Source organism: Saccopteryx leptura, chromosome 6, assembly GCF_036850995.1.
Source record: "Saccopteryx leptura isolate mSacLep1 chromosome 6, mSacLep1_pri_phased_curated, whole genome shotgun sequence".
Classification (NCBI taxonomy): domain Eukaryota; kingdom Metazoa; phylum Chordata; class Mammalia; order Chiroptera; family Emballonuridae; genus Saccopteryx; species Saccopteryx leptura.
The window spans coordinates 56,787,738-56,809,357 of NC_089508.1; the positions used below are offsets into that span (position 1 = coordinate 56,787,738).

Consider the following 21,620-nt stretch of genomic DNA (forward strand, 5'->3'; position numbering starts at 1 on the left):
GTCAGAGAGTTGCCCCCCAACCCACATATCCAACAGAGGATGCTACCAACCTTTAACAGTGGATCAATTGGATGGACAAAAAACTAGTATCTGGTTTTTAACTTGCCCTTCCCTGACCGTTATGGAAGTTGAGAATCTTGTCATGTATATGGACCTTTAGCATTTCTCCTTTTGGAAACTGCCTGTTCATATCCTCTGCTCATCTTTCCATTGTGTTGCCCTTCAAGTGCTATTTAATCACACACCTCTCCCCCCACATACCCAATCTATTAGACACACAAAGCACAAAGAATATCACAACCTAAAAACTCACTGTATGGGGTCAGGGCAGGAGTTGACTTTTTTTTGTGTGTGTGACAGAGACAAAGAGAGAGACAGGGACAGATAGGAAGGGAGAGAGGTGAGAAGCATCAATTATTTGCTGCAGCTCCTTAGTCATTCATTTATTGCTTTCTCACTTGTGCCCCGATGGGGGGGGGGCTACAGCACAGCGAGTGACCCCTTGCTCAAGCCAACACCCATGAGCTTCAAGCCAGCAACCATGAGCTTCAAGCCAGCAACCATGGGGTCATGTATATGATCCCACACTCAAGCCAGCGACCTCGCGCTCAAGCTGGTGAGCCCACGCTCAAGCCAATGGACCTCAGGGTTTCAAACCTGGGTCCTCTATGTCCCGGTCTGACACTCTATCCACTGTGCCACCGCCTGGTCAGGCAGCAGATGTCTTCTTAGCCTGAAGTTCATGATAAGCCCTCCATAGCAACTGCTGAATAAGTGACCAGCAGACATGAAAAATTTTAAGATTGCAGCTAGGTGAGTAAAAGGAAGTACAAATATTCATTACTTATTCTACATATTCAAGATAGCATCACTTTGGCTGAAATTATTAGTTAAGAGAAAAACAAAACCATAGTCTTGGAACTGACTCTGAAAATCCACTGTGAAATGGACAGCAAATGAGCCCAGCCTTAATTCATAGCTCAGAGTGACACATAAAGGCTCTCACAACTACAACATTTTGTACCCAGCCTTGTCCAACAGTTGTCATTCAAATGGCACCTACTACTAAGCCCAGGCTTGTTAGGGTGGTCAATGGACAGGAAAAGGCTATTTAAAGCATTTTGTTTCTTTTTGTTGTTATTGCTTTTTATTTCTACCTCCTCCAAGATTTTTTTTACCATTCAAAATCTTCGGCTTATTGGAGAAGGAGGTATGGGGAGGGCCCGCAGGGCAAGTCTGACAGAGTTCAAATTCTTTAACTCTTTTAACTTTAGGCAAAACATCTGGTTATACCCACCATTTATCCCCATTATTTGTAATAGTTCTGTTTGGCTTATGTTTTAACTAGTCTCTTCATTATGTATAAAAGTAATAGGATTAAAAAGTTCTGGGGGAAAAGTACTATAATTAAAAAGGCACCAGTAAGGTATGTTAAGCTATAATTCTGGTCCTGCTTATTAAGTTTTCCTTCTTGTCTTTTAACATTTTTTGTACCCAATAAAAGTAACTTTGAATTATTTAACACTTTTTAGTACTTCCTGTATTGGCCAAATACCATCCAAAATCTCCAAGCAAACATTATGACTCAAAAGTTCTGGAGCAATAATGTCACAGATCACAAGTTTTAGACACTGTCCCAAGAGTCTGGGCATGCCACACATACCACAACACACACACCACACAGCCTAGTAAACTGACAGGGAACTCTCCAAAACACATAAGCATTTTCTTTTGAAGTTACTAAATATTCTTAATAGGAAAAAAATTCTGGAACTTTGATCAAGCCATGAAGTTATAATAAGAATCCGGCAAGAGGCAACAAAGCACAATTTATAACACTTTGTTAAGACAGGTATAAAAAAGTAAGTATCAGTTGTAACATCTCTTACAAAGGATCATTAGAAACGACTATGAACAATTGTATACTAACAAACTGGACAGCCTAGAAGAAATGGATCTCTTCCTAGAAACACACAACCTACCAAGATTGAATCATAATGAAATAAAAAATCTGAACAAACTGAATCAGTAGTCAAAAACCTCCCAAAACCAAAAGTCCAGGACCAAATAGCTTCACTGGTAAACTCTACCAAATATTCAAAGGAGAATTAATACCAATCCTTCTTGAACTCTTCTAAACTCATTTTCTGAGACCAGCATTCCCCTGATACTAGAACCAGATAAGGATGCCACACACAAACACACTCACATACATGCAAAAGATATAAGCCAATTCCTGAGGAGCACAGACGCAAAAATCCTCAACAAAATATTAGCAAACCGAATTTACCAATATATTAAATGATCGGACACTATGATCAAATGGAATTTATTCTAGGATGGTTGGTTCAACATCCACAAAAAAGTCAATGTGATATATATACCACATTAACACACTGAATGATAAAAGTCATATGAGCAATCATTTTGATATATACAAAAAAAGCAGTTGACAAACATCATCTATTTACAATTTTAAAAAAAATTCTCAACAATGCAAGTATAGAAAGAATATACCTCAACATAATAAAGACCATGTATGATAAGCCCATAGCTACTAACATCATACTCAATACTTTCAGCTTTTCACCACTAAGTATCAGAGCAAGATAAGGAACAAGAAAGGAATGTCTACTTTCACCTTCACCACTTTTATTTTATTTTTTTTTAAACATTAAGACTTTCTTTTTATTTATTTATTTTTACAGAGACAGAGAGACAGTCAGAGAGAGGGATAGACAGGGACAGACAGACAGGAAGCATCAATCATTAGTTTTTCGTTGCTCATTGCGACACCTTAGTTGTTCATTGATTGCTTTCACATATGTGCCTTGACTGCGGGCCTTCAGCAGACCAAGTAACCCCTTGCTTGAGCCAGCGACCTTGGGTCCAAGCTGGTGAGCTTTTTGCTCAAACCAGATGAGCCCGCACTCAAGCTGGCAACCTCGGGGTCTCGAACCTGGGTTCTCAGCATCCCAGTCTGATGCTCTATCCACTGTGCCACTGCCTGGTCAGGCCACTGCCTTTTTTTTTTTTTTTTTTTTTAAGAGACAGAGAGTGAGCCAGAGAGAGAGATAGACAAGGACAGACAGACAGGAATGGAAAGAGACGAAAAGCATCAATCATTACTTTTTCATTGCGCGTTGCAACACCCTAGTTGTTCACTGATTGCTTTCTTATATGTGCCCTGACCGCGAGCCTTCAGCAGACTGAGCAGCCCCCCGCTGGAGCCAGCGACCTTGGGTCCAAGCCAGTGGGCTCTTGCTCAAACCAGATGAGCCCGCGCTCAAGCTGGCGACCTCGGGGTCTCGAACCTGGGTCCTCTGCATCCCAGTCCGACGCTCCATCCACTGTGCCACCGCCTGGTCAGGCTGGCCACCACTTTTACTTAACATAATATTGGAAGTCCTAGCCACACCAATCAGTCAAAAATAAATAAATAAAAGAAATCCAAGTTGGCATGGAAGAAGTGGAACTGCCATTGTTTGCAGATGACATACTATATAGAGAACTCTAAAGACTCCACCAAAAAAACTATTATAACTGATAAATGAATTCAGTAAAATAGTGAGATGCAAAATTAATATTCAGAAATCAGTTGCATTTTTATACACCAATAGATAACTATCAGAGAGAGAAATTAAGAAACAATCGCATTTACAATTGCATCAAAATAAGAAAATACCATCCCTGGCCAGTTGGCTCAGCGGTAGAGCATCAGCCCGATGTGTGGAAGTCTTGGTTTGATTCCTGGTCAGGGCACACAGAAGCGCCCATCTGCTTCTCCACCCTTCCTGCTCTCTTCCCTCCCACGGCCAAGACTCCATTGGAGCAAAGTTGACCCAGGCGCTGAGGACAGCTTCATGGCCTTCGCCTTAGGCACTAGAATAGCTCCTGTGGCAATGGAGCAACACCCCAGATGGGCAGAGCATTGCCCCCTGGTGGGCATACCAGGTGGATCCCAGTCGGGTGCATGCAGGAGTCTGTCTGACTGCCTCCCCATTTAATCAAGGTAAAGACCTGTAACTTAGAAAACTATAGGACATTGAGGACAGAAATTGAAGAAGAAACAAAAAAGTGCAGGGATGTACCATGCTCATGAATAGGAATAATTAGCCTTATTCAAATGTCAGTGCTGGCCAGAGCAATCTACAGGTTCAATGCGATCTCTATCAGGGTACCAAAAACATTTTTCATGGTACTAGAACAAACAACCCTGTTTATTTTTATTTATTCATTTTTTTTTAGAGAGAGAGAGAGAGGTGAGAGAGACAGAGAGAGAGAAGGGGGGAGGAGTTGGAAGCATCAACTCCCATATGTGCCTTGACCAGGCAAGCCCAGAGTTTTGAACCAGCAACCTCAGCATTTCTAGGTCGATGCTTTATCCACTGTGCCACCACAGGTCAGGCCAACCCTAAGTTTATATGGAGCCACAGAAGACCTTGAATGGCTGGAGCAATCTTGTGAGGGAATAACAGAGCTGAAGGTGTTATCCTGCCAAATATCAAAATATACCACAGGGCTGTAGTGGTTGAGGTAGCACAGTACTGGCATGTAGACAGACACATGGATCAATGAAATAGGACAGAGAACCCAGAAATGAATCCACACCCATATGATAAATTTATCTATGATGGAGGAGGCAGGAATATCCAGTAGGGAAGAAGCAGTCTCTTCAATGAATGCTATTGGGAAAACCAGATGGACACATGCAGAGGAATAAAGCTGCATCACTTTCTTGTACCATATGCATGGATAAACTCAAGATAGAATATTGACTTGGATGTGGAACCTGAGGCTATAAAACTCCTGGAAGAAAACATGGGCAGTTGAGTCTTTGACATTGCTCTAAATAATATTTTTTGGATTTGCTTCCTGAGGCAAGGGAAATAAAGAAAAAAAATAAACAAACAGGACTACATTAATCAAAGAAGTTTTTGTACAGCAAAGAAAACTATCAACAAAACAAAACGACAACCTGTTGAATGGGAGAAGATATTCACCAATGATGCATCTGACACAAGATTAATATTCAAAATATTTAAGGAACTCATACAACTTAACACCAAAAAACAAACAGTCCTATTGAAGAATGGGCAGAGGACCTGGATAGACATTTCCCAAGAGAGGACATGCATATGGCCAATTGACATAAAAAAGATACTCGACATCACTGGTCATGAGGGACATGCAAATTAAAACCATGCTAGGATGTCACCTCAGACCTGTCAGAAAGGCTATCATCAATAAATCAATAGACAACAAATGTTGGTAAAGATGTAGAGAGGGAGGAGCCCTCGTACACTGTTGGTGGGATTATGAATTGGGGAGGCCACTGTGGAGAACAGTATGAAAGTTCCTCAAAGATTCAAAAGTAGAAATACCATATGACCCAGCAATTTCACTTTCAGGTGTTTATATGAAGAAATGCCAAACATTAATTCAAAGACATAAGCACTCCTATGTTCACTGCAGCACTGTTCACAATGGCCAAGATATGGAAACAATTTGGATGTCCATTGATAGGTGGGTAAAATAGATGTGGCGCATATATGCAGTGAAATATTGCTCAGCCATAAAAAAGAAGAAAATCTTGCCATTTGCAACAACATGGATGCACCTAGAGGGTATTAAGTGAAATGGGACAAAGAAAGAAAGACAAATGCTATATGATTTCACTTATATGTGGAATCTAAAGAACAAAGTAAATAAATAAAATAAAGAACAAAATATACAAACAAACCAACCATAGATACAGGGAACATTTTGATGGTTGCCAGAGGCCAGGGGGAGTTGGGAGAACACATCAGGAAAGGGAAGGGATTGAGATTTGAAATTGCCAGTTGTAAGAGCAGCTATGGGGATGTGGAAAACAGCATGGGGAGTATGATCAATAGTATTGTGGTGGATATGTGTGGTGTCAGGTGGATGCTAGACCTGTCAGTGTGATCAATTCATAAGTTATGTAGCTGTCTGGGTCACTATGTTATATACCTAAAACTGATGGGGTATTTTGTCTCAGCTATAACTGAAAATTATATGTATGAAATTTTGGTATATATACAGGGGTGGGGAAAAGTAAGTTACTACTACTAATAAATACAGTAATAAATAAATAATACAAGAATAAACTGTTTTGTGAACTCACAACGATAAACCTACTTTTGCCCAACCCTGTATATAACGGGATATTAGTCAGCCATTAAATAAAAATGAAATCTTGCCATCTGTGACAACATAGATGGACCTCAAGGGCATTATGCTTTAATAAGTCAGACAGAGAAAGACAAATACCATACAACCTTTCTTATATGTGAATTCTTTTTAAAGTTCATAGACATAAAGAACAAATTGTTGGTTAGAAGAGGGGGGGTAAGGTAAGAAATAGATGAACTTTTTTTAGTTTAAATAAATTGAATAAAAAAACTTTAATAGCTAAATATTATGGATAAAAACTTGGGAATAAAGATTTAAAAGTTTATAGTAAAACTTTATTTCTGGCCCTGGCCGTTTGGCTCAGTGGTAGAGCGTCGGCCTGGCGTGAGGAAGTCCCGGGTTCGATTCCCGGCCAGGGCACACAGGAGAAGTGCCCATCTGCTTCTCCACCCCTCCCCCTCTCCTTCCTCTCTGTCTCTCTCTCTCTTCCCCTCCCGCAACCAAGACTCCATTGAAGCAAAGATGAACTGGGCGCTGGGGATGGCTCCATGGCCTCTGCCTCAGGCACTAGACTGGCTCTTGTCACGACAGAGCGACGCCCCAGATGGGCAGAGCATCGCCCCCTGGTGGGCGTGCCAGGTGGATCCCGGTCGGGCGCATGCGGGAGTCTGTCTGACTGCCTCCCTGTTTCCAGCTTCAGAAAAATACAAAAAAAAACCACCAAAACTTTATTTCTACTTCACTGAGAAATTTTTTCCTTTTTAAAAAGTTAATCTTTAGGCCCTGTCCAGTTGGCTCAGTGGTAGAGCCTCTGTGGGGGGTATGGATGGATGCCCTGGCTTCAATTCCTGGTCAGGGCACACAGGAGAAGCGAACATCTGCTTCTCCACCCCTCATCCTCATCCTTCTCTGTCTCTTTTTCTCTCTGTCTTCCCCTGCTGCAACCACAGCTCAATTGGTTTGAGCGCATAGGCCCTGGGAGCTGGGGATGGCTCCCTGGAGCCTCTTGCCTCAGGCACTAAAAATAGCTCAGTTGCTAGCATGACCCTAGATGGGCAGAGCATCAGCTCCAGACGGGGGTTGTGGTGAGGATCCCGGTCCGGGTGCAAGTGGGAATCTGTCTATCTCCTCTCCTCACTTGTAAAGAAGAAAAAAAAGTTAATTTTTACTATATGATGTTTAACATATGCATAAATATGTGACATGTATGTAGTTATAAATCATAATAGTAAATAAACATCTGTAGATGTATAGTATGTCCATAAAGTCATGGTGCACTTTTGACCGGTCACAGGAAAGCAACAAAAGACAACAGAAATGTGAAATCTGCACCAAATAAAAGGAAAACCCTCCCAGTTTCCATAGGATGATGTGGCAGCATGTGCGCATGCGCAGATGACGTAACACCATGTTTACAGCGGAGCAGCCCACGGCCATGCCAGTCAAGATGTGGACAGTACAGAGGAAAGTTCAGTGTGTTCTGTGGCTTGCTAAATTCGAATCCATGACCAAAGTGCAACGTGAATATAGGCACGTTTATAATGAAGCACCACCACATAGGAATAACATTACTCGGTGGGATAAGCAGTTGAAGGAAACCGGCAGTTTGGTGGAGAAACCCCGTTCTGGTAGGCCATCAGTCAGTGACGAGTCTGTAGAGCTATACGGGATAGCTACCTAAGGAGCCCTAAAAAATCTGTGCGTGAGCCCACATTGAACTGCACTGAATAGATATGAAACTGGGAGAGTTTTCCTTTTATTTGGTGCAGATTTCACATTTCTTTTTTAATTTTATTTTATTTATTCATTTTAGAGAGAGAGAGAGAGAGAGAGAGAGAGAGGAGAGAGAGAGAGAAGGGGGGGGAGAAGCAGGAAGCATCAACTCCCATATGTGCCTTGACCAGGCAAGCCCAGGGTTTCGAACCAGCGACCTCAGCATTTCCAGGTCAACGCTTTATCCACTGCGCCACCACAGGTCAGGCAGATTTCACATTTCTATTGTCTTTTGTTGCTTTCCTGTGACCGGTCAAAAGTGCACCATGACTTTATGGACACACTGTATTTATTTTTCTGAGCATAGTTGTTAAAATGTTAGATTGTTCACCACCTGTAACCATCCATGTTTAACTTCTCGGGAATTAATGATAAGCTGGGAGGGAGAAGTGGAGGAGTAGGGGAATCAGTATAATTTGGAGATATTAATGACAGAAACTGGACTAGAAAATACACACACATACACACACACACCTCTTTGTAAAAACTGATTTCACTTAAAAATACTCTAGGGAAGTGTTTGAAAAACCCTGAACAAGCAGGTTTAGCAGTAGGTGAATTCAAGACACACACATAGCCTATGCCTGTAAAGAATATGCCCAGTACTCATTCAACAGGGTCAACTTAAAGATTCACTTCCCCTGTCCAGGTAAAAGGACAAGGCCAAAAAAAGTGGGTGCAAAGGCAGAGGAAAACCAGTGACTCCCCCAATCTGAGGAGCCCTGTGTTTCTGTGATTCAAGTGGGAACTTTAGGAAACTGATGGAGACTTTCTGCAACTGATTTCTAATTTAGTTCACTAATGCCAATTTTAGGGAACTGTACCTTGGACTCTGGGTGTTTTCCACAATTCTAGGGCTCAATGAAAAAAAATAACATCCATTCAGGTATCCCTTCCCTTTCATGGCCACTTGTCACATACAGGGCACTTCATCAGTTTTTGTATACCTATTCCAAATCACCAATCAAGGAAGAATGACTGACATTCACAGTGAATGGAGCCACTTAAGGAAGTGGACAAGGAAGGAGCAGCCTAATCCTTGACATGGCAGGGCACATCTCAGACAAAAAAGCTTTCCTTCTCTCCCTACCCGGATTCCCCGTTTCTGTGATCCCTTGAAGCCTCCCCAAAGATGAAGCCCCCAAAGTGCTGGCATGACCTCAAATACTATGGCATCGTTTCAGTAAGAAGACAAGGAGAAAGGCTAGCACGTGCCTGCATTCAGTTGATTGTAGGTCAGCAAACACGCCCGTCCCCTGCTCCTTGGCAAAGCAAAAAATCACAACCTGTTTAAAAAGTAAAGATGCACTCACTCCTGAGAAGTCGCCAACTCCAAGCTCCAGAGAAGGGACGACCACGAGCAACCTGATGAATGCCCCAAATCAGCACACCCAGGTACGATTAGGCGCCAAAGAAAGTGTACGTTGAGCATCAGGGTGATTGTAATTTGGGGGGTTCATTTCTCCAGGATCTCATCTGTACCTGCCTGTCTTTAGCTGTGTCTTGACCAACGCCAACACTTCAGCGCATTCCCTCTCTTCTTCTGGAAATAATCCGGGGTGAGTTTTCACCACAAGACACAGATTCTGAATCAACTCCCCCACGTCACCTCTGCTCTTCACGAGCAGCAAAAATCAAGTTTCCCCGTGCATCACCTGAAGACCCAATTTATGGAAATCCCCCTTACCTTGCCAGCAAAAGCTGGCATCGTGGCGACAGCAGAGCACGCAGTTGCGGGCGTTGCTGCTGTCGCCGCCACAGCCTAGGAGGCGGTAGGAAGCTCAGACAGTTCTGCGGCCCCTGGAGACCGCAAGCCAGGCCCTTGGCGCTGAACCGCGAACCCAAGCGCCTCTTCTCCCGCAGGGAGTGAGCTCCGGCGCCGGCGGAGCGCCCCGGCGAACCTAGGCACCAGGAAAAAGCTCTGCACCCGGCTCCCGGCCGGGGGACGCCGCCAAGCGCACGGTTCCCGCGGAGCGCCGGGGCAGCGGGGAGAGGGGCGTGTTCCTTGAGCCTCCGAGCCCCAACGCCGCGTCCTGGTGGGACAGGCGAGGCGACCGCGCTGCCCCTGACGGCGACTCTGGGCCCGCAACCCCAGCCGAACTGGCGACGCGCTGCAGCCCGCGCGCCCTTGCGGGGACAGCCGCCGTGCTCGTCGAGCGCGGCCGCCTCCGCGCCGGCCTCGGTGCCAAACTTTCCCGGCGAAAACCGCTCCTGCCTCTCCTGCGGGGGCGCCGCGCTATCTCCCGGGCCCAGAAACTGTTCGCCCCCTCCCCTCCGCAGCCAAGACCCACTGAAAATATGGCGCCCTCGAACGTCGTTTCGCGGTCCCCTCCGGGAATCCCTAAACGCCCGTCTCCAGGACCCCCGGCTCCCAATGGGCGCGAAATTTCGGGCGCCGCTCGTCCAGTGCGACACTGAATCCAAATCCAGCGGCACTGAATCCAATTGCTGCCCTCGTCCTTCAGCGGCCAGCAGTTTGCTGGTGGCGAAATTGCCAAGTAAGCGGGAGTCGTAGAATAGACAGGTATTAGAGTCCAGGACTGGAGAAGGAGCTCGGCACCCGCGTGCTGTCCTTGCCCGGAGCCTCGGCCGGAGACTTGTTTGCAAAGTGGCGCTGGAGTCGGGGCGGCCAGTGCTGGAATGAAGCCGCTCCGCCAGCGCCAGCTCCCCGGGCACGGGGGCCCGACCGGGGCCGAGGGGACACTCCAGGCAGGCGAGGCCGCTTTTCAAAGCCCAGTTACCGGAAACCCAGCGGGAGCTCCGCAGGGGACCGACTGCCCATGGCCAGGAATCCGCTCTTGGGCGCCGGCTGCGAGGCTGTTTGCAAACCGCTGCGCCGAGGTCGAGTGCAGTGAAACATACATGTGCAATAGACAGGTGCATTTATTTTATTTTATTTTTATTTTCCTGCTGAAAGCCCTCCTAGAAGATCAAACCTGAGAGCTTTGCAGGGTTTTTTCTGCATTGGCATCACTCACGAGATGCAAAAGGAAGGGAAAACCACCCACATTTTCCTTCTGTACGGAGGGAAAAGACACGAGAAATTCATGCAACGTGCATGCAGCTGGAGGAGGAGGAAAACCCGAGTGAGCCGTGCGCCTTACCGGGGGATGCATTTACTGTCTCTTTGCAGAGCGCCTGCCCGGGAGTGCAGCCGGCGTCCCCCAGCGCGCCCGGCGACCGCTCTGCTCTCGCAGCCGCTTCAGCCGCTACCGCCGCCGCTGGCTCCGAGCGCGGAACAAGAGCCGAGGGCGAGCGCGAGCGCACGGCCCGCGAGCGCGGGGAGGGCAGGAAGCGCGTCATCACTCGGGGACGAAGCAGCCCCGCGCGGCTCCGGTCCGGCAGCGGCTCGGCGCGGCACTGGGGCTGTTCCAGTGCGGGCGCCCGCCAGCCCCTCCTGGGTTTCTGTCCCGCGGCCGGGTGCTAGGAGGGTCCGTGAGGGAAGGTGACGCGCTGGCCGAGCTGTCGCGTTAAGAGGGAGGCGCAGGGTTACCGCGGCTCCCCAGAATTCGAGCTGTGCTGTGTAAGGGGGATTGGGTTGGCGTGGGGGAGACGCGGCACCTTTTGGAATGGGGCCCCAGGGTTGGCAGAGCGCTTGGCTCGAACATTGGCCAAGCCCTGGAGTAAGCGAGGTGTGGTTCCAGCGAGAGGACTTGGGCGTGCAATGAGGTTCTACCGCGGTTCTGGCGGAGGGACTCCGCACGTGTTACACACGAAGACACTGACGCTCTGCTGGTCAGAGGTCACTTGGATGTTTTTGAGAACAACTTTAGGGATGAGGGATGTACTTGATTAAATTCATGAGAAAAAAAAATGTTCTGCTTACTGTGCCCTTGAATGGTGTCATTTACCTTTTACATTTACAGTCATCAGGAAATGTTGCAGGATGACATGGAACGACTTGAAAGTTATTAAGCAGACAAGGAGACATCACAGTACATGATGTACTACTGCATGATCCCACTTTTAAAAACTGATGTATGGAGAAAGGCAGAAAAGAATGGATGGATTAATGCCAGGACATTAACTAGGTTGCTCAGTGATTAGTGGAATCATGTGTGATTTTTATTTTTCTGCTTAGTTACTGATTTTTCTGTAAGAGGCACATTATTTTTGTAATTAAAAAATGTTTTTAAGTAAACTGCAGCTTTTTGGTGTTCATTAGAGCATGAAACTGCACTATAAACTGGAGAGAGTGAGTTGATTTTGCAAATTAAAACTATCTTGAAGATGCCATTGGGACATTGGATAAGTCTGGACATTCTGTAAGAACAATAGCATGTCATTGTCTAGACTGATGAACTTAATTTTATTATGACTGCAGAGATCTTTATAACCTTAGACTACAGCTTTGTTGCTTATAGTATAGAGTAATCTTTATAAATCAAAAAGCACAGTCAGAAAACCAATTAATTGGCGACTTGAGAAAATCCTAAAAGTTGCAGGAAATAGACTTTCTAATTGCACAAGTACAGGTAAAACATTTCTGCTCACCACAGCTTTTTAAACATTCACCAATCTAACAATAACTTGTAGCAGTAAGCTACGTCCGGGGACCATTAAAAACTAAATGCTTGTTGATTTCTGTAAGAAATTGCTAATAAGTGGATTAAATTAATGCCACCTAAATTGTTCCTCAGTTTACTGACAAAAAGCAACCATAGTTAACATACCAGGCTACATCAAAAGAAGCTCATCGAAACAAAAATTATTTGCAACTAAAATCATTTTTCCCTTCCACTTAGTCCTGGCTTCACAAGGCCTAATGGCTTCCCATCACAATCAGTTTTTTCTTCAACCTGAATTTCAAGGTTTCCCATCACTTAATTCACCCTTCTCAAAGAAGCTCCATGAGCTTCCACTGACTGCCAAGGAGATACTGTTTAATGTTAAAAGGTAAGCTCCATGAGAGCAAGGACCTTATCTGCATATTTCTGCCTACAAGAGGGCCTGGCATAGCATTGGTTAATGCAGCAATTTTTACTTCTCAAAATAGCAGCCAATTGCTATGACATTCAGAGCTGTGAGGTGAAGGTGTCTCTGAATATCTGTGAAAAACTAATGTAATTAATAACTTTTTTTTTTTGGTTCTCTGAGATCCAAACAGCTTTCTGCAGTGAGAAAGAACATTAATCCTAGAACTCTGCTTTAGTCCTGACTTCTAACCAACTGACTTTGGACATTTCACTTACTGTTATTATACCTCAGTTTATGAAACCTTATGACCTCAGAGCCATTTCCTATTTCTTTAGAAAAACCAACTCTTAACTATTCTTTTGCCTACCAGTATATTATTCAACAATTTCCCCAATAGAAGTAAAATTGATTTTATTAGTAACCTAAAGTAAGTGCTCTGAAATAGAGACTCCTCCCCTAGGCCTGAAAAGATCATTATTTCTAAATTTAGCGTTGACTGACAGTCCTCTCTCTTTATAGACAGAGAGATAGGTAGATAGATAGATAGATCTTATATGTCTTAGTCACAAGTGACCATAGTTCTTCCTAGATCAGCAAAATATCGGACTTCTTTTAACAAGTTCACATTCTGGGGCTTTGTCTTCATCCAGCAGAGGAAAATATGGTGGCAGTTTATTTTAGATTATGTAGGTAGAACCTAAGGTAAAACATCCCATCTAATCAATTTGCCAAGCTTCCATATTGTACCACTCCGTGCCAAGCAGATCGTTAGGAACTGAAAACTAATACACATTTTGTGTGAATAAAGAGTGCAGCATTTGGGGAAGTAAACCAAATAGATATCTTCTAAGTTATTTATAAATACATCTAGAACAAAAACTCGGTTTTTTTCCACAATCTAGAGCTATGAATACCAAACAAGATGTTGATTGGTACTAAAGAGCCTGACAAATGATTCAATCTCCTGACTTTCTGCATGCATGTGTGTATATACCTAAGCAACTGACTCCATATTGAAGAGGAAAAGGAAATTCCACCAAATATTTGTTACACTTTTCTTTATAAGATCATCTTGTTATGTTAATAACATGATCATTTGTGTTATGTTAGGATATCTTCTAGTGGTTCTTTAATACAAAACACCAACAGTTTGTGGCATTATCCCCCTATGTGTCCGCTCCCTGGAGCAAGGTGGATGTGAGAACAACATCTTCTAAAAGTTGCCTATACTGGGAACCAAGATGGAAACAAGATACCCAGGCTTCTGTTAGCTCTCCATCTCCTTTCTAATTATAAGTTCTAGGAGCAAATATTACCTAATAATTACAAAGGGAATATTATGCGAGTTTCTGTACAAAAGATAATTACTTTCATTTTATTTGAAAGGCAGATACTTGACATTTTGCAAAGATTAATATATTTTAGTATTTTAACTAAATCTAAGCATGGGGCATCAACTCATTCCTGACTATTCAGGATGGACTGATAGGTGCAGATTTAAATGTCTTTTTTTTTTTGTATTTTTCTGAAGTAAGAAGTGGGGAGGCAGAAAGACAGACTCCTGCATGCACTCAACCGGGATCCACTGGGCATGCACACTAGGGGCAATGATCCGTTGCAACTGGAGCCATTCTAGCATCTGAAGTGGAGGCCATGGAGCCATTCTCAGCACCCAGGGCCAATTTTACTCCCATGGAGCCTTGGCTGTGGGAGGGGAAGAAAGAGATAGAGCGAAAGGAGAGAGGGAAGGGTGGAGAAGCAGATAGGTGCTTCTCCTGTGTGCCCTGGCCAGGAATCAAACACGGGACTTCCACACATCGGGCCGATGCTCTACCACTGAGCCAACCGGCCAAAGCCAAATTTGTCTTTTTAAGAGAAAATTGCTCACATGGATTCATGAAATGATTGCTATTATTGTTTCCTACACAGGACATGTTGGAGATTAATTTTTATTTTCCTATGTTATATAAAACACCCAATGGGATGTTTAATGTCTCTGAAGAAACATGTGGTCTAGAAGAATACCAAATTATGCTAAAGTAGATTAATCTTTCATTCAAATCAAGTGGTTAATATAAGCAGTATGTGAGGCAAGATGTTTCTTTTTTATCACTTGCTCATTGCTTTGAGAGAGTTTATTATACTATGAGGATAAAAAATGTTTTTGAAATATGTTTTTATTATGGATCATAAAAATTCATATTAAATATGTAACTGTTAAGTCTCTTTATCCATTTGCCATTTTATTGTTAAATAGATAAACATGTTTTTATTAAATGTTCTGTAATACCAAGATTCTGTAGAAAGACATTTTTTTTATTTTAAATTTTATTTAGAAAATTAACTTGAACAGGTGATATTGATCAATAAGAGTACATAGGTTTGGCCTGACCTGTGGTGGCGCAGTGGATAAACCGTCGACCTGGAAATGCTGAGGTCGCTGGTTCGAAACCCTGGGCTTGCCTGGTCAAGGCACATATGGGAGTTGATACTTCCAGCTCCTCCCCCCCTTCACTCTCTCTGTCTCTCCTCTCTCTCTCTCCCTCTCCTCTCTAAAATGAATTAAAAAAAAAAGAGTACATAGGTTTCAGGTAAATGTCTCTATAGCATTTGACCTGTTGATTATGTTGTATACCCATCACCCAAAGTCAAATCATTTTCTGTCACCGTATATTTGTCCCTCTTTATATCCTTTCTTCCACTTCCTCCCCTCCCCCTGCTGCACCCCCTCCCCCATATCCCCTTCCCACTGGTAACCACTTCACTTTTATCTATGTCCATGAGTCTCAGATTTATGTCCCACCTATGTGTAAAATTATAGTTCTTAGCTTTTCCTGATTTAATTATTTCACTCAGTATAATGTTTTTAAGGTCCATCCATATTGTCATAAATTTCACTATGTCATCATTTCTTATGGCTGAGTAGTATTACATTGTATATATGTACTACTTCTTCTTTATCCAGTCCTCTATCAAGGGTCACTTTGGCTGTTTCCATGTGTTGGCCACTGTGAATGATGCTTCAATGAACATGGGGATACATGTGTCTTTACGTACCATTCTTTTCGAGTTTTAGGAGTAGATACCCAGTAAAGGGATTGCTGGGTCTTAAGGTAGTTCTATTCTTAATTTTTTGAGGAACCATCATACTTTCTTTCATAATGGTTGTACTAGTTTGCATTCCCACCAGCAATGTATGAGGGTTCCTTTCTCCACAGCCTCTTCAACACTTGTTATTACCTGTCTTGTTGATAATAGCCTATCTAACAGGTATGAGGTGGTATCTCATTGTAGTTTTGATTTGTATTTCTCAAATAGCTAGTGAAGATGAACATCTGTTCATATATCTGTTGGCCATTTGTATGTCCTCTTGGGAGAAGTGTCTGTTCATGTCCTCTTCCCATTTTTTTTTTCATTTTTCTGAAGCTGGAAACGGGGAGAGACAGTCAGACAGACTCCCGCATGCGCCCGACCGGGATCCACCCGGCACGCCCACCAGGGGCGATGCTCTGCCCACCAGGGGGCGATGCTCTGCCCATCCTGGGCATCGCCATGTTGCGACCAGAGCCACTCTAGCGCCTGGGGCAGAGGCCACAGAGCCATCCCCAGTGCCCGGGCCATCTTTGCTCCAATGGAGCCTTGGCTGCGGGAGGGGAAGAGAGAGACAGAGAGGAAAGCGCAGCGGAGGGGTGGAGAAGCAAATGGGCGCTTCTCCTGTGTGCCCTGGCCGGGAATCGAACCCGGGTCCTCCGCACGCTAGGCCGACGCTCTACCGCTGAGCCAACTGGCCAGGGCCTCTTCCCATTTTTTAATTGGATTGTTTGCTGCTTGTTGAGTTTTGAGTTCTTTATATATTTTGGATATTGACCCCTTATCGGAGCTGTTGTTTGAAAATATCTCCCGTTTGAATGGCTGCCTATTTGTTTTGTTGTCAGTTTCTTTTGCTGTGCAGAAACTTTTTAGTTTGATATAGTCCCATTCATTTATTTTTGCCTTTACTTCCCTTGCTTTTGGGGTCAAATTTATAAATTGTTCTCTACGGCCAAGATCCATGAGCTTAGTACCTATGTTTTCTATGTAATTTATTGTTACAGATAACAATATTTATTATATATTTAGGTCTTTGATTCATTTTGAATTAATATTTGTGAAGGGGGACAAACTGTAGTCAAGTTTTATTCTTTTGCATGTGGCTTTCCAATTTTCCAAGCACTATTTATTGAAGAGGCTTTCTTCTCTTCATTGTGTGTTTTTGGCTCCTTTGTCGAAGATGATTTGACCATATATATGTGGTTTTATTTCTGGGCTCTTGATTCTGTTCCATTGGTCTGTATGTCTGTTTTTCTGCCAATACCATGCTGTTTTGATTATCGTGGCTCTATAGTATAATTTGAAGTCAGGTAGTGTGATACCTCCGGCTTCAGCTTCATTCTTTTTTTCTCAGGATTGCTTTGGCTATCCTGGTTTTTTTATGGTTCCATTCAAACCTGGTAATTTTTTGTTCTATTACTTTAAAAAAGACATTGGAATTTTGATGAGGATTGCATTAAATTTGTATATTGCCTTGGGTAATATGGCCATTTTAACTATGTTGATTCTTCCAATCCATGAACATGGTATTTTTCCATTTCATTGTCTTTTTCAATTTCTTTCAATAATGTTTTGTAGTTTTCAATATATAGGTCCTTCACATCCTTTGTTAAGTTTATTCCTAGATATTTTTGTTGTTGTTGTTGCAATTATAAAAGAAATTGGGTTTTTTTAGTTCATTTTCTGATGTTTCATCATTGGCATATAAGAAAGCAGTAGATTTTTGCATATTGATTTTGTATCCTGAGACTTTACTGTATTGATTTATTGTTTCTAATAGTGTTTTAGTGGAGTCTTTGGGGTTTTCTATATATAGAACTACACCACCTGAAAAAAGAGGTACTTTTACTTCTTTCCTGATATGGATGCCTTTTATTTATTTCTTTTGCCTGATTGCTCTGGCCAAGGTAAGATTTTCAGAACTAGGTTCAATAAGAGTAGAAAGAGTGAGTAACTTTTTCTTGTTCCTCATTTTAGAGGAAAAGCCTTCATTTTTTCACCAGTTAGTATGATATTAGCTGATGGTTTGTCATATATGGCCTTTATTATGTTGAGATACTTTTCTTCTATTCCAATTTTATTGAGTGTTTTAAACATAAAGTGATGTTGTATCTTATTGAATGCCTTTTCTGCATCTGTTGATAGGATCATATGATTTTTGTTCTTTGTTTTGTTGATGTGGTGTATTACATTTATCAATTTTGGTATATTGAACCATCCTTGTGGTCTTGGAATGAATTCCACTATATGGTGATGTATTATTTTTTTAATGTGTTGTTGTATTTGATTTGCTAGTATTTTGTTTAGGAATTTTGCATCTGTATTCATTAGAGATTTGTTCTGTAGTTTTCTTTTCTTGTGTTGTCCTTGCCAGGTTTTGGTATCAGGGTTATATTGGCCTCATAAAATGTGTAGGGGAGTATTGCCTCTTCTTCTATTTTTTTGGAAACTTTAAGAAGGATAGGTACCAAAACTTCTTAGAATATTTGGTAGAATTCACTAGTGTAGCCATCTGGTCCTGGACTTTTGTTTTTGGGGAGGTTTTTGATAGTTGTTTCTATCTCCTACCTGCTTATAGGTCTAATTAGGTTTTCCAGTTCTTCGAGACTCAGTCTAGGAAGATTGTATAGTTCTAGGAATTTATCTATTTCCTCTAGGTTGTTGAATTTGGTGGCATATAATCTTTCATAATATTCTACTATGATCCTTTGTAAGCCTATGATGTTTGTGGTAATTTCTCCTCTTTCATTTTGGATTTTGTTTATATGAATCCTTCCTCTTTTTTCCTTAGTGAGTCTAGCCAGTGGTTTGTCACTTTCATTGATCTTTTTAAAGGACTAGCTCTTTGTTGTATTAATCTTTTCTATAGTTTTTTTGTTCTCTATTTAATTTAGTTCTGCCCTAATTTTTACTATTTCCTTTTTTCTGCTGACTTTAGGTTGCCTTTGTTCTTCTTTTTCTAGTTCCTTAAGGTGTGATGTTAGGTTATTTACTTGGGATCTCTCTTGTTTCTTACTATAAGCCTGTAAAGATATAAATTTCCATCTCATTGCCGTTTTCACTGCATCCTAGAAATTTTGATATGTAATGTTGTCATTTTAATTTGTCTATATATATCTTTTGATCTCTGCTTTTATTTCTTTTTCTTTTTATTTATTTATTTTTTGTATTTTTCTGAAGTTGGAAACGGAGAGGCAGACAGACTCCCGCATGCCCTGACCAGGATCCACCCAGCACGCCCACCAGAGGGCGATGCTCTGCCCCTCTGGGGCGTCACTCTATTGCAACCAAAGCCATTCGAGCACCTGAGGCAGAGGCCACAGAGCCATCCTCAGTGCCCAGGCCAACTTTTGTTCCAATGGAGCCTTGGCTGCTGGAGGGGAAGAGAGAGACAGAGGAAGGAGAAGGGGAGGGGTGGAGAAGCAGATGGGCGCCTCTCCTGTGTGCCCTGGCCGGGAATCAAACCCGGGATTCCTGCATGCCAGGCTGACGCTCTACCACTGAGCCAACCGGCCAGGGCCTATTTCTTTTTTGACCCAGTCAATTCTTAGAAGTATGATATTTAATTTTCACATTTATGTGTTTTTTTTTACTTCCTTTTTACAGTTGAATTCTAATTTCAAAACCTTATGATCAGAAAATATGCTTGATATCATTTTAATCTTACTGAATTTATTGATGTTAATTTTGTGGCCCAACATTTGGTCTGTCCTTGAGAATGTTCCATGCACACTGTAGAAGAATGTATAATCTTCTGTTTTGGGATGGAATGTCCTATAAATGTCTATTATGACCATTTGGTCCAGAGTGTCATTTAAGGCCGATATTTCTTTATTGATTTCCTGATTGGATGCTTTATCTAAATAAAGCCATCAATAGTATGTTGAAAGCTCCAAGTATGATTGTGTTTATGTCTGCTTTTTTTTATATCAGTTAGTATATGTCATATATTTTGGTGCTCCCTAGTTCAGTGAATATATATTAAGAAGTGTTATATCTTCTTGATACAATGTCATCTTTATCATTATGAAATGTTTAACTTTGTCTCTGGTTACCTTTATTGTCTTGAAGTCAGCATTGTCAGATATGAGTATGGCTACACTTGCTTTTTTTATATATATTATTTGCTTAGAGAATCATTTTCCAACCTTTCACTTTGAATCTACTTTTGTCCTTGCAGCTTAGATGTGTCTCTTAAAGGCAGCATATGGTTGCATTTTGCTTTTCAATCCAGTGTGCTACTCTGTGCCTCTTTATTGGTGAGTTCAGTTCATTTACATTTAAAGTAATTATTGACACGAGATTTTTCTGTAGCCATTTTATGTTTTGTTTTCTGGTAACTCTGTCTTATTTGGTTCTTCTCTTTTTTGTTTCTGTCAGTTGGTTTTGTTTAGTGGTATACCATACTCCCCCCCCCCCCCCCCCCCGTTTTCCTTTTTCTTTCTTTTTTTTTTTAAAATACTTTATTGATTTTACAGAGACAGGAGAGAAATGGGAGCATGTAATGGGAAGTAAAACTCATAGTTGCTTCATGTTAGTTGTTCATTGCTTGCTTGCTGTATGTGCCTTGACCAGGAAAGCCCAGGGTTTCAAACCGGCAACGTTGGCATTCCAGGCCGAAGGTTTATCCACTGCACCACCACAGGCCAGGCTGTTTTTCTTTTTTAAGCTGTGTGTTTTAATAGTGCCTTTTCATGAGTGGTTACCATTAGGTTATTAAAAGAAAAATATACATATGTGTAAGAGTCCTTTGTCTTATGAGTGTTTCTGCATTCCATCTTCCTTTGCTACTGCAGATCTCTATCCTCTCCTCTTTTCTGTTCTTTTTGTCACAGATTATACTTGTTGTTATTTTTTTGTTTTTTTGTTTTGTTTTTTTTGTGACAGAGAAAGACAGAGAGAGACAGGGAGAGGGACAAACAGGAAGGGAGAGAGATGAGAAGCATCAATTCTTTTTTTTTTTTTTACAGAGACAGAGAGTCAGAGAGAGGGATAGATAGGGACAAACAGGAACAGAGAGAGATGAGAAGCATCAATCATTAGTTTTTCGTTGCGACACCTTAGTTGTTCATTGATTGCTTTCTCATATGTGCCTTGACTGTGGGGCTACAGCAGACTGAGTAACCCCTTGCTCGAGCCAGTGACCTTGGGTCCAATCTGGTGAGTTTTGCTCAAACCAGATGAGCCCGCACTCAAGCTGGTGACCTCGGGGTATTGAACCTGGGTCGTCTGCATCCCAGTCCAACATTCTATCCAATGCGCCACTGCCTGGTCAGGTGAGAAGCATCAATTCTTCATTATGGCACCTTAGTTGTTCATTGATTGCTTTCTTATATGTGCCCTGACTGGGGGGCTAGAGCAGACCGAGGGACCCCTTCCTCAAGCCAATGACCTTGGGCTCAAGCTGGTGAGCCTTGCTCAAACCGGATGAGCCTGCACTCAAGCTGGCAACCTCAAGATTTTGAATCTGGGTCCTCCGCCTCCCAGTCCAACGCTTTATCCACTGCACCACTGCCTGATCAGGCAGATTATCCTTATTTTTATTGTGACCTTGTTGGAACTTTTACTTGTAGTTTTGATTTGTTTTGTTCTTTGTATTTGATCTGGTCAAATAACCCCCTTGAGTATTTCCTGCAGTGGGGGTTTTCTGGTGATAAATTCTCTCAGCTTCTCTATGTCTGTAA

At 42.4% G+C, this 21,620-nt stretch overlaps 1 protein-coding gene across 4 annotated transcripts in view; it reads right to left on the minus strand.

The window, feature by feature from the left end:
- The window catches only part of TLN2 (talin 2), a 462,611-nt gene extending 450,879 nt beyond the window's left edge, over positions 1-11,732 (minus strand). For 3 of the 4 annotated variants that reach the window (XM_066344644.1, XM_066344645.1, XM_066344640.1), the window contains exon 1: positions 11,034-11,732. The gene's annotated coding sequence lies outside the window, so the exon portion shown is untranslated. Of the gene's footprint in view, positions 1-9,616; positions 9,640-11,033 lie in introns of those variants that run through there. The other variant, XM_066344641.1, reaches the window with a different exon arrangement.
- Between the last annotated feature and the right edge of the window lie 9,888 nt (positions 11,733-21,620).